Source organism: Hylobates moloch, unplaced genomic scaffold (assembly GCF_009828535.3).
Source record: "Hylobates moloch isolate HMO894 unplaced genomic scaffold, HMol_V3 SCAFFOLD_11, whole genome shotgun sequence".
NCBI lineage: Eukaryota > Metazoa > Chordata > Mammalia > Primates > Hylobatidae > Hylobates > Hylobates moloch.
In genome coordinates, this window is record NW_026652286.1 from 76,028,367 (window position 1) to 76,042,060 (window position 13,694).

General features: G+C 35.7%; 1 protein-coding gene across 3 annotated transcripts in view; it reads left to right on the plus strand.

Annotated features, from left to right (window-relative positions):
• Nucleotides 1–13,694, plus strand: part of DYNC2H1 (dynein cytoplasmic 2 heavy chain 1) — a 388,044-nt gene that overhangs the window by 285,705 nt on the left and 88,645 nt on the right. The window lies entirely within an intron of this gene.

Sequence of the window (13,694 nt, forward strand, 5' to 3'; positions counted from 1 at the left end):
CTTCCTTTCAAATCATCCTTTATTAATATAACATTTATTTTTCTAAGGAAAACCTTTTTTTCCCCTCCATAACTTGGTTCTTTAGCCAACCTTACTTCTAAGCTTCTTCTATAGTAAAGCAGATCTTATTGTTGCATGAACAAACCATGACAGATTCTGTGAGGACTGTAAATGCTCTTTCCTTCTCCTGGAATATCCTAACTATGCTTAACCAATAAAAATCAGATAATGCTCCAGCATGCTCCAGAAGCCTTCTCAGTTGTTACTTACTTCCCCTTCTGTATTTCTAGTACCAATATATAACTTAATAATTTCCATAAAAGTTATGTTTTAAACTAGGCAAGTTAAGATATGGCACTTGAATAAACAGGAATTATCTTATTTGGGGAGAATTTTAAAGTGTATAAATGATTCAAATGAAAGAACTTAAGGCTACATTTTAGTTTTAGAGTTTATCGTTTTTATCAGGTTATAGTTAATTACTAGCTAAACTTAATAGAATAGTTACACTTTAACAAAAATAAGTCAATTTTTGTTGAAAAGTAAAGAGCAGCAGGTCATCCAGGTTCTCATCTTTTCCCATTAAGTATTTACAGGAATTTAGCTGACTGTAAACTTCTGTAACTGACTGTAAACAGTCAAGATAACGCACTACCTTTGGACTTGTCTGAATCACTTCTGAAGTTTTTCTTAGGTTTCTCATGGGTAAAAGAACGTAATAACCACTTCCCTCTCCAGTCATTTGTTTTCTCATTTGTTCATTTATTTATTAAATATCTATTGAGGAACTAATATGCAATAGGTACACACAAAAAAGAGTACAGGTATTATAATCTTCTTTGGGAGCCCAGATGAGGGAATGATTAATTCTGCTGATAGGAAAGTCAAGGAAGACTTTTTTTTGGAGGCTACGTGATGAGGAATCTTGTTTGTTTTTTTGAGATGGGGTCTCCCTCTGTCACCCAGGCTGGAGTACAGTGGTGCGATCTCAGCTCACTAGAACCTCTGCCTCTCAGGCTCAAGCAGTCTTTCCAACCTCAGCCTCTCTAGTAGCTGGGACCACAGGTGCATGGCACCAGCCTGGCTAATCTTTTGTATTTTTGGTAGAGATGGGGTTTCACCTTGTTACCCAGTCTGGTCTCAAACTCCTGAGCTCAGGCGATCCACCTGCCTCAGCCCCCAAAGTGCTGGGATTCCAGACCTGAGCCAACATGCCTGGCCAAGGAATTCTTTAGACAAAAAAAGGTGGAATGTTATTCCAGGGAAAAGAAAATACCTGCCATGTTTGTTATTCTAACCTAACTGTTGCCAATAGAACTAGGTCGGAAAGGGGTTAATATCATGCTGGAGTGCTTCTGCTTTATCCTTTGGACAAGGAGGATATAACAGAACTTATAAGAAGGGGCATGGAGGTGATATAAAAGGTTTGTGTTTTCTAAAGGCAAAATCGATGAGGATGTAAATAGTAGATTAGATTAAGAAGATTGAGACCTGAAAACCAATTAAGAAGTTATAATGTTCTAAGAGCAAGGTGGGTGGGGACTTTAGTATTGTGGCAGTGTGAATATAAAGTAAGAAGAGTCAAAACATGTTTCAAAAGTAGAATCAGCCTTCACAGAGATCCTATATGGATCTAATAACAAATAGCTGTGATCACAGCTTTTGAAACGTGGACTTTTCATAGATTAAACATTATCATCATTCTTATTTTTTTAAGGATTTGCGCATTTATAAAAGCCTGGCATAACAAGCACTAGTAGTGTTTGTGACATTGCCATATTCAATATCTTTTATTTATTTTATTTTATTTATTTATGTATTTGAGATGGAGTCTCGCTTTGTCGCCCAGGCTGGAGTACAGTGGCGCGATCTCGGCTCACTGCGACCTCCACCTCCCACGTTCAAGCAATTATCTGCCTCAGCCTCCTGAGTAGCTGGGATTACAGGCAACCTGCCACCATGCCCGGCTAATTTTTGTATTTTTAGTAGAGATGGTGTTTCATCATCTTGGCCAGGCTGGTCTTGAACTCCTGACCTCGTGATCCACCCACCTCAGCCTCCCAAAGTGTTGGGATTATAGGCGTGAACCACTGCGCTCGATCTTTTATTAATTTAGACGTTCATGCTTGAAGATTAAGACTGTGTCTTCACATTTTTAGTGATGTCAGTGACTATATTTTTTGGTAAAATATATATTTAAGTATATAACTTTTAACATTACTTTGTGTTAATGGTTAACTCATTATTGTGTAAACTGTTCAAATGCACACTTTAACATCTTGTTTTTGTGTAATTTTTCCTGGTATTCTGAAAAATTCAGTAAGTTTGAAAACAATAATTTGAAAAGCAAAATACTGAAAAGTATAACACCCAAAGAATCTAATCTTCTTTAGTATTCTACATGTATGCCTCTGAAAGGTCAGTTCTTGCTCTAAAGTTTTTATTATATACCAGCTACCACCCAGCAATTTTTAATACCTGGTTGATGGTGATAACTATTGAGAATTACTGACATTCTAACCAATTTACGTCTACTTTATATAGCTTCGGAACTCCCATTAATTCTCATTTAAATTACCCATATGATAAGAGGTGCATATAAAACAATCTCTTTTGGGCTGGTAGAATCTGTCGAGAGAAAAATAGGTGATAGACTTTTTTTCTGAACAAGAGTTGAACCAGTAACTATATTTTTGTCCAGAATGTTCCCTAGATTTATGTATCTGCCAAATTAAACTTGTAGACTTGGAATAGCTTAATTTCTAAAGAATATGCTGAAGTTAAATAAAATTAAGAAAGTAACAAAAATAGTACTTTCTTAGGTTGCTGAACTAAAAATATCTTTAAAATTGGTAATTTCTTCCTCTCAGAGTCTTGTCCAATTTTCTTTCCTATTAATCAAGGTGAGTCATAAAATGATTGCTATATACTATTTTTCAAAACTTTGTGGTACGATACTTATTTGTAATACATACCTTAGTTGGATGAAAGCATTTCTCAGTTGTGCTTAGAGCTTTCTTTTTGCTAACACTTCTGAAACTCCACAAACTAATTCACCGTTCTGTATGTCCCAGGTGAAAGATTTCGCTTTGAATTTAGTTCTTAGTAAAACTTTATCTATGCCCCTCCTCCTAAACTGATATGTTTCATTCCTTTTGTTAATAAAAATTATGTCATTTACTTACAGCGTTTCAGTCAGCAAAGTAGAACAAATACTAGGTATTTTAATGGATAATTTAATATAGAGAATTGGTAACACATGTTGGAGAGCTCAAAAAGCCAAAAGGGAACAGTGGAATAACTGAGATATTTGCAGGAAGCAGCTGCCTCCCCTAGAGCTAGAGGAACAAAGGGAATCAAAGAGTCTGAGGTAATCTGAATGTAGAATTGGAGAAAGACCCCTCGGAGCCAGACTTAGACCTCTGAGGAGGGAGTGCTGCTCTTCAGAAGTACTGATGTGTTTGGTGGGGGGATTCTTTGGCTGATGCCAAGGGTGCCAAAATAAGCTGGATACTGGAGCAAACTGCTGTTGTTGGAAGGGTACGGAAAAGAATCTCAAATGAACAGGAAGAAGGAAGTTCCTTTTCCTCTATTCCTGCGTCCCATTCTTCTATAGAAATCCCACTGGCAGAACCTAACAGGACATCATCTGTAAAGGAGAACTTCAGTTTGCAGAGTTAGCCCCAGCTTCACAAACATATATGCTGAGAGATAATACCTCCTACATAATAGAATATGCCTTTTCATTTGCACATCCTTTATTGTTTTTTTTCTCTAATGTTTTGCTTCTTGATTTGGGTGGTTAATTTGGTAATTCTTTCTCCTTTTAAATCTTTTTTTTTTTTTTTTGAGTTGGAGTCTGGCTCTGTCGCCCAGGCTGGAGTGCAGTGGCACGATCTTGGCTCACTGCAAGCTCTGCCTCCTGGGTTCACGCCATTCTCCTGCCTCAGCCTCCTGAGTAGCTGGGACCACAGGCACCCGCCACCACGCCAGGCTAATTTTTTTGTATTTTTAGTAGAGACGGGGTTTCACCGTGTTAGCCAGGATGGTCTCCATCTCCTGACCTCATGGTCTGCCCGCCTCAGCCTCCCAAAGTGCTGGGATTACAGATGTGAGCCACCACGCCCAGCCTCTCCTTTTAAAAATATTAATAAAAGCATTGAAGGCTATATTATGAGCACTATTTTAACTATAACCCACAGCTTGATAGGTATGTTTTCATTATTGTTCAGTTTTAAATATTTTCCAAATTTCATGGTAACTTCATCTTCTATGCTCCATTTTTTACTCATTCCTTACTGTCTTGATTACCTTTTAGGTATAGATTTCTATTATGTATAACTATATTATGACTAGAGAATATGGTCTTACGACAGTAATCTTTTGAAATTTGTTGGGATTTGCTTTATGGCCCACTATGCAATAACATTTCGTTATATTTGAAAAGAACGAATATTCTGCTATTGTTGACTGCTGTCCTCCCATTTTATCCTTTAGTGTAAAATGTTTTAATTCAAAGCTTATACTACTACACATACACAAAATGGTATTTTGTTCATTTGTTTTATTTATACAGGTTCAGAATGTTATCCCTTCTTAATATATTGAACGTTTATCATCATAAAGTAATTCTCTTTAGCGCTTATGTTTTTCCTATTTTTCTGATATTAATGTATATATATCAGTTTTCTTTGGTTATTTTTTGCTAGATATATCCTAATTTATACTTTTAATGCTAACTTTCTCAAGTTTTTTAATGGGTGCCTCTTATAAAGAGCCTATAGCTGGATTATGCCTGATCTATAACTGGAATATTTAGTCTGTTTACATTAATTTGGATTAATTATACATTCTATATGTTTTCTACCTTTTTTTACTCATCTTCCTTTGGACTGATTATTTTCTAATGTTTCTTTTTCCTAGTTTACAACTTACACGCATTTTTTACTTTTTAGTTGGTATTCTATATATTTTTTGTACATACATAGCTTATCAAAGTTAAACTCAGTATATTTGCATAACTCCCAGAGAGTTCAAGAAGCTTAGTATATTGTACTCAATTCCAACTTTATATGCAGTTATGATTTTATATTTTAGTCTTTCTTGTTGTTGTAGTCATGTACATAATGCTTATTTGGATTTGCCCCATGTTTATCACTTGTATTGTTCTTTATTTCTTCCTGCATCTCAGACATTCTGTTTGGTTTCACTTTGCATCTGCTTGTAGTGTAGAAAGTATCTTTTGGTTGTAAACTCTTGAGTTCTTATTTATCTGAAAATGCCTTTAATTTGCCCTCTGTCTTAAAGGGTATGTTATTCTGTATTAACACCTAATGTCTCATTATACTGAAGGTAGAGTTGAGACAGAATTCTGTCTTTTCTGGTTTCTGTTGTTGAGAAGTCAAGTTTTGCTTCTTTGATTTATCTTTTCTTGCTGCTTTTAAAATATCTTTACCTTGATTTTCTGCAGTTACACTGTTGAAGTTGAGCATGGAATTGTGTTCTTTTTCTCTTTAATTCAGTTTTTTAAAAACTTGGGTAAGATTTAATGGGTTTTTTGAGTTTTCATTAGTGGTGTTGATCAGTACTATCAACATCCGAGTTATTCTTTAAATTTTGACTACTTCACTATATCTCTTTTCTGGAACTCTGATTAGATATATACTAGACCTTTTTCTCCCTGTTCATCATGTGTCTTATTTCTCATAATTTCCATCTTTTTTTCTACATGATGCATTCTGAATAAATTCTACAGAACTATCTTCTAGTTCACTGTTTTTTTCCACTGAATCTGATCTGTCAACGTGTTACATTCTCACTGTTGCTCTGTAAAAAACTCTAGTCTTATGACTCTTCATCTACCATAGAATTAAATTTGTGGCCATTGCTTAGTTTATTGGTCTGATCAGAAAGGATAATAAAACTTATATTAGCTTCCAGAAAAGGGCCAAAGGGCCTAAATTCCTATATTAAATCCAGAGTCCTGGAGGGACTATAGCATTATCTCCTTAAATATTTACATATCAAAAGGAATAAAGCTCTAAAACTTGGAATCATCTCTAGGTCATCTGGCTCCTGGAGAGATTTTATTTACATACCACAGTGTTCTTTAGAATTCATTCACATTACATTCCCTAGACATCCCCTTTCAAAGGAAAGAGAACAGCTGCCTTCTTCCTCTTTATAAGCAGAGAAAAACCATTTTTCTCTACCCCTTGTACCTATCCAATGGAAGATCTGTCTATTTGAATAGGATAATTGATCTGGTTTTCATGTGGCTGCCCCAGAAATAAGGCCTGGGGCAGGACGGTAGGGGCAACACACTTAGTTACTATGAGAGAATTAATAAGAAATCTGTGATCTAGAATACCTCTATTCACATTCAAGATGAGGTAAATAAAGATGAAGATTAAAAACTCAACACTTAGCTTTCTGAATAATCATGCCTTACTTCTGAACTCATAGTTAAATTTGGGTGCATTTAAGAATATGCTTTAATATGTTATTCAACATTTTTGGTTGTTTTCAGCAGCAGCTAGCAGTACTTGAACTAGAAGCTGAAATAATCTCTTTATTTTGAGCATCTGTGAAATAAGTTATAGATGTGTATTAAATGATTATGCTTTGTAGACTTCCTTTTTTTGTTCAGCGGTGATGTTATGTGGTGTTGGAATTATTTTTTGTTTTCTCATTGAGTCTGTACAGTAGCTATTGAAATGCTAACTCTTCCTTTTAGCCATAAAGTTATTGAACCAACCAGCTTACTCTTTGAGAGCAGTTGGGCTCTCCTCATGCTTTAAAACACACCACACACACACACACACACACACACACACACGTATTTTGGGCTGTCTTATTGGCTTTCTAAGAATCAGTCATGCACATAAAGCACACCAAAAGGCATTTCATGGAAAAATATACATCATTTGATTTTTAGGTGGGCATGAAGGAAAGGATAAACTTATCAGTGTAAGTCAGTTTTGAAAAAAAAAAAAGTCTTCCTATTGGTTTCCTTTAAGCAGGTACAAAAATCTCAGATGTATGATATTCTATGTTATTCTTCATCACCCACCCTTCTCTCACACTCTTATATTCCTGAAACTTTTTTTTTTTCTTGGAAACGGAGTTTCGCTCTTGTCACCCAGGCTGGAGTGCAATGCTGCGATCTCAGCTCACTGCAACCTTCGCCTCCCAGGTTCAAGCGATTCTCCTGCCTCAGCCTCCCGAGTAGCTGGGATTACAAGTGTGCACCACCACGCCCAGCTAATTTTTGTATTTTTGGTAGAGACGCAGTTTCACTATATTGGCCAGGCTGCTCTGAAATTCCTGACCTCAGGTGATCCACCCACCTCGGCCTCCCAAAGTGCTGGGATTACAGGCATGAGCCATGGCACCCAGCCAAAACTTAAAATGTAACAAAATAACTTTGCACGGAAAGGCATATGCCTGACATAGTCAGTACTCCATGAAAATTAGCCATTCTTCCTCTTAAATATCATGGTCTGTGTTAGGCCTCTTAATGTGAGATTGTATTGTTACTGTATTATTCTACTAGGTTACCTCTTTACTTGATAGCTTCACAGAGCAGAATCATTCCTCAGGCCAAATTATGGAGCAGATATCATATTAAAAATACTTTCCTAGAAATAAAAATTCGTATTAATGTGCCATCTTTTCTATTAATAGCCCACTTTAAAAATAATTTGCTTTAAAATTATTTGCTAATTTCATATGCCTTGAGAGTTTCATAGTTTTTATTAAAATGGCAAAATCACAATTACTTTGCACCAACCTTATTTCAAACAAAAGCTCCTTTGTATTAGTGTTCTGTAGGTTTCTCTTGATTTTTCTTTTAGAAATACGTAATAGCATTAGCTTCCATGCCTCAGATCTTTCAGAACACTCCTGTATTAGTCCATTTCACGCACTGATAACGACACACAGGACTGGGCAATTTACAAAAGAAAGAGGTTTAACATGGCTTGGGAGGCCTCACAATCATGGCGGAAGGCGAGGAGGAGTAAGTCACTTCTTATGTGGATGCTGGCAGGCAAAGAGAGCGAGCTTGTGCAAGAGAACTCCTCTTTATAAGACCATCAGATTTCGTGAGACTTATTCATTATCACGAGTACAACACGGGAAAGACCTACCCCCATTATTCAATTACCTCCCACTGGGTCTATCCCACAACATGTGGGAATTTAAGATGAGATTTGGGTGGGGACACAGCCAAACCATATCAACTCCCCTTCACTTTCAGCCTTGGCTTTACTCGATCTGCTAGTTTCCTGTGTTTTTGCCCTTTATTTCAGCTCTTCAACACTTCTGAGTTAAACAATTTATTGGGTATTTATTACATACTTTCCCTGGTTGAATTCTGCTTGCTCAATTAAATAACATATCTTTAATTACAACTAAAACATGACTATTTGGGTTTTATTTGATCCACTTGACAATTTCATATGAAAAGGAATACCAATCTCTGAATCTGTAGGTTCCACATCTGCAAATTCAGCCAACCATAGATTGAAAATATCCTGAAATAAAAAACACAATACAGTATAACAACTACTTACATAATGCTTACTTACATTGTATTAGGTGTTATAAGTAACCTAGAGATTATTTAAAGTATACAGGATTATGTGTGCAGTTTATGTGCAAATACTACCCCATTTTATATAAGGGATTTGAGCATCCATGGATTTTGGTATTGAGGGAGGCTCAATACCAAGAGGACGGTAGGGAAGAGAATAAACAAGGAAAGAAAATAGCATTATGCGTTTGGTGAGTTCAAAAAGTTGAAAGATTATAGAATTTCTGGTCACCCATTTTATAGGATAGCCATCTGACTTACTGTACCAAAAGCCAGTTATTAGTGGACAAATAGAGCTAATACAAAGGAGCTTTTGTTTGAAATAAGGTTGGTGCAAAAGTAATTGCGATGTGGATACCCTGTGCTGTGAGAGGAGAGAGGATCCAATCCCCTGAGGTATGACTATAGTTGTTACTAGGTATAAAAGGTTTAGAAATCTAAGCTCTGTCCACTAATAACTGGCTTTTGGTACAGTAAGGCAGCCAGCTATCCTATGAAATGGGTGGCCAGAAATTCTATAATCTTTCAATTCTTTGAACTCACCAAACTCATAATGCTGTTTTCTTTCCTTTTTTATTCTCTTCCCTACCCTCCTCTTTCCATAGTTTTGCCAGAAATCCACTTGTGGATTTAATTTAATGCAGATATGTACATAATGTACAGATATGCAGATATGGGCATAATTTAATCCAGATGTGTAATATTTTGACCTTTCTGATTGTAGATGCTTGGGAAAGTTGTCTGTTGAACTTGCGTTAATCAGTTAAGACATTTTAGATTGCAAGTAATTGGAAAACTCAGCTCAAACTGACTTATGTGAAAAATGGAAATTTATGGTGTATATGACTGAAAAGATATTAAAATGTTTTTTTCATAGCTTGTTTCAAGAAACTTGAAAGAATGTCATGAGGACCCAGTGATTTATATATACATATATATTTCTTATTATGTATTATGTATATCCTCATATATAATATATATTCTGAAAGATCTGATGTGCTGGAATATATACATATGTATGATCATGTATATTACATATCATTGTATCATTGATATACATATATATCATATATATTTATATATATGTACACACACACACACACACGCACACACACACACACACTTCTCGTCTGTATTGGCACCATTTTTCATACAGCCTCTCTTTATTATCACAGAATTATTGCAGCTATTCTCTAACTTATGATCCCTGAGGTTCAAGTCTAGTAGAAAGAAACAGTTACCTATTTTTCAGAATACCCAGCAGAATTCTTAGCACATTTCATTTTCTCTGTTTGGTCATGCTACCATCCCTGAACCAGTCACTGTGGTCAGGAGAATGGAACACTCTCATTAGTTAAGCCCCAATTCAAATTACAAATTAATTTGTGGAACTGAGTTGAATCAACTCTTCCAGAACTATGTGGACTAAGACTTGGGAAGGGCTTCTGCCCAGATGATAGGAAATGATTATCTAAAGAGGAATGAAGGGTTACTTGAGGGCAAAGGTAGAATTTCCATTACATGGAAGTGAAGGTATTTTTCCCTTTAACCCTTACAGAGCCACTCCAACTTTGTTTTTGCTTCTAATTTCCTTTTTTGCTTTTTAAAGTGACTGTTCGAGTCTTTTTTTATCTTTATCTTCCTTATCATAGAAAACATACATTGAACCAAGACGTGATCATATAATCTGGAAAAACATACCTTTGTCCATTTGTTGATTACTGTTTTATAAGCTGTGGATAAATACACACAGCAGGGGCTACATTTTACATCTTAGGAATTTCACTGAGTCACATATTTGAGAAGGACTCTGATGTTATCTAGACTCTATATCAATCCCCAAAACACCTTGTACAAATGATAATCTAGTTGAGAGGCTGGCAAACTACAGCTCAGGAATAGACCAAATCCAGCCTGCTGCTAGTTTTTGTAAATAAGTTCTATTAAAACTCAGTCATGCCTATTTGTTTATATTATCTGTGACTATTTTCATCCTACAACAGCATAATTGAGTAGTTACAACAGAGACCTTATGACCCACAAAGCCTTACTGTTTACTATCTGGACTTTTACAGATAAACATGCTAAACTCTGGTCTAGCCATTGCTTGAGTGTACTCTGGTGACAAAAACTCTTTCTGAGGGAGAATCATTTCTAAAAGCTCAATTATCAACAAACAAAAAGAATGCTGCTTTCATGTGTCATCCATTCACTTAGGTCTAAAATAGTATCCCACCTAGGAAATTATTTCAGTTAAAACACAAACAACCTGGTTTCACACCTAAATTGTACCAAATTAGACAAATTTTTCTCGCCTAAATGAGTTTCCTTGCTTAATAGTTAAGTTTTAAAATATTGATAACCTGTATACACACACACCCCCATGGAGTACCACTCAGCCATAAAAAAGAATGAAATTATGTCTTCTGTAGCAATATGGATGGAGCATTATCTTCAGTGAAATAACTCAGAAACAAAGTCAAATACCACATGCTCTGACTTATAAATGGGAGGTAAACAGTGGGTACACATGGACATACAAAGTGGAATAATAGATATGGGGCACTGTAAAAGGTGGGAGGTGGGTAAGGGTTGAAAGAATACCTGAATAGTGAACATTGTACTTTATAGGTGATGAGTACTTTAAAGGTGTGGACTTCAGCGCTATGCATTATATACATGTAAGAAACCTGCACTTGTATCTAAATCAATAAAAATAAATAGAGAAAGAGACAGAATGAGAGAAAGAAAGGCAGACAGAAAGGAATTAAGAAAACCTTATTCCTTCCTAGCAGCTCCATGGTCCGATAATGATTTTGTCTGTATACACTGAGCTTTATAAGGACAAGATGAACTTTAAAATGTCAAAAGCAATCCTTCAAAAATATACAATTCAATCAATTGTATTTACTCATTAAAAAAAAAAAACCCTAGTAATCAATTGAGTAAACATATGGCTGTCACTTGCTAGTTTCATCAAAAAGCATACTGCATAGTTGTTGTAACATACTCATTTTGTGATTGTTAGCTATATTTGAATTACAAATGTTGAGTTTATTTTCAAGACCGTATAACATACAGTTTAACATGCTGCTATTGCATAAATATGCTCCATTCCTCTTTTGAGAATGTTTAAAGCAGCTGTATTTATTTTTAGAATTGAGTTAGTTTCAGCTTGGATATTGTGGGGATTGCTAAATCAACCTTTTAAAAAGTTTATGCTGGACATGGTGGCTCATGCCTGTAATCCTAGCATTTTGGGAGGCCAAGACAGGTTGATCACTTGAGTCCTGGTGTTTGAGACCAGTCTGGGCAACATGGCAAAACCTGTCTCTACAAAAAATACAAAAATTAGCTGGGTATGGTGACGGGTGCCTGTATTCCTAGCTACTCAGGAGGCTGAGGTGGGAGGATCACCTGAGCCCGGGAGGTCAAGGCTGCAGTGAGCCACTCCAGCCTTGGTGACAGACAGAGTAAGACCGTGTCAAGAAAAAGTTAATAAATAAAAAATGTTTAGTACATTTAGCTACCTATTTTCTTGGATTGTAGATAAATGGAATCTTGCTTCAATGATCTAAGTTTGAGTGTTTTTGTTCTATTAAGTGACAGTGCAAACAGTGCTATCAACCTAATAAAATGGATTAAAATCCACAAAATATACTTTGAAACAAACTAAATTAGTACTTGTTACTCTTGCTTAATATATGTTTGATAAATATTTAAATACCACGTATTATTTACTTCCAGGAACCCTGTTTTAATATAAAGGATTACAGAAGGTCTATAACTCAAATTTTATTTGAATTTTATTACTTAGTTGATTTAGGATGGAGATGTGCTAAATATTATTGCATGCTCTGACAAGTAGTTAATTCTAATTAATTTTTTATAATAGACTTTTTCCCCCTCTGGATTCAGTATGTGTGTATCTCAAAAATGATTTCAGAGTATTAATATTGTAAATATAGCAGTGATAGGGATAAAAATGTCAACATTTAAGCTCATAGCCTGAATCTGCTTTTAGGAGTGATTTTATGCTAATAAAATTTACTTAATGTTGATTTATTTAATGGCAATAACCATGGTAGCTTAAATTACTTATTATGCTAAATAGATGAAAAAGCAACAGTGCCACCATAGACTCATCAATGCGGCAACTAGTAGAATGAGGAGAAGGGATCCTTAATGAAGATTGTAAGCAGAATACATAGAGAAAATTAAGATAATGAGTAGTAGGTAAGAGAATAGCACTTTCCAAAATTATTTCTTGGTAGCTCTTTGACACTTTTAGAATATTATTGAAACTGATCTTTTTGTTTTAATTATTGAAAGTGATTTTTTTCTTTTACTAACATAAGCTGTTTTGAAACAAATGGGATTCCTTCAGTTTTTCTTAAGAAACCCCAGAACTGTCATATATCACAGCCCCTGTTAAAGCATATATATGGAAATAAATATTAAGATATAACGTTCACTGATCTTGAGCACAAGATTTCGTTTTTGGTTGTACTGTGGTTTTGTGTTGTAATTTTCAAATTGAAATAAATGTCCATTCACATTTTATTTTGAAACCATGATCTCTTCTGCTCTCTTTGTAGTGGTCAAGTACTATTGCAGCTGTTCTGATCTCTTTGCATTGACTTACAGGATGCCATTTTTTCTACTTTCTTTTCTTACCCTACTATTACTTAATGTGGTTTCCCTTTCACTATTCTTAATTCTCATTTCCCACACCATTTTTTTTTTTTTTTGAGATGGAGTCTCACTCTGTCACCCAGGCTGGAGTGCAGTGGCACAATCTTGGCTCACTGCAACCTCCATCTCTGGGGTTCAAGCAATTCTCCTGTCTCAGCCTCTTGAGTGGCTGTAGTTAAGGTGTACACCACCATATTTGGCTAATTTTTTTTTTATTTTAGAAGAGGCAGGGTTTCACCATGTTGGCCAGACTGGTCTCAAACTCCTTACCTCAAATGCTCCACCTGTGTCGGCCCCCCAGAGTGCTGGGATTACAGATGGGAGCCACCGCGCCTGGCCCACACACCACTTTAAATGTTGAGGAACTCCAGAATTCCCTTCCTGTGTATTTGCTGACTTAATA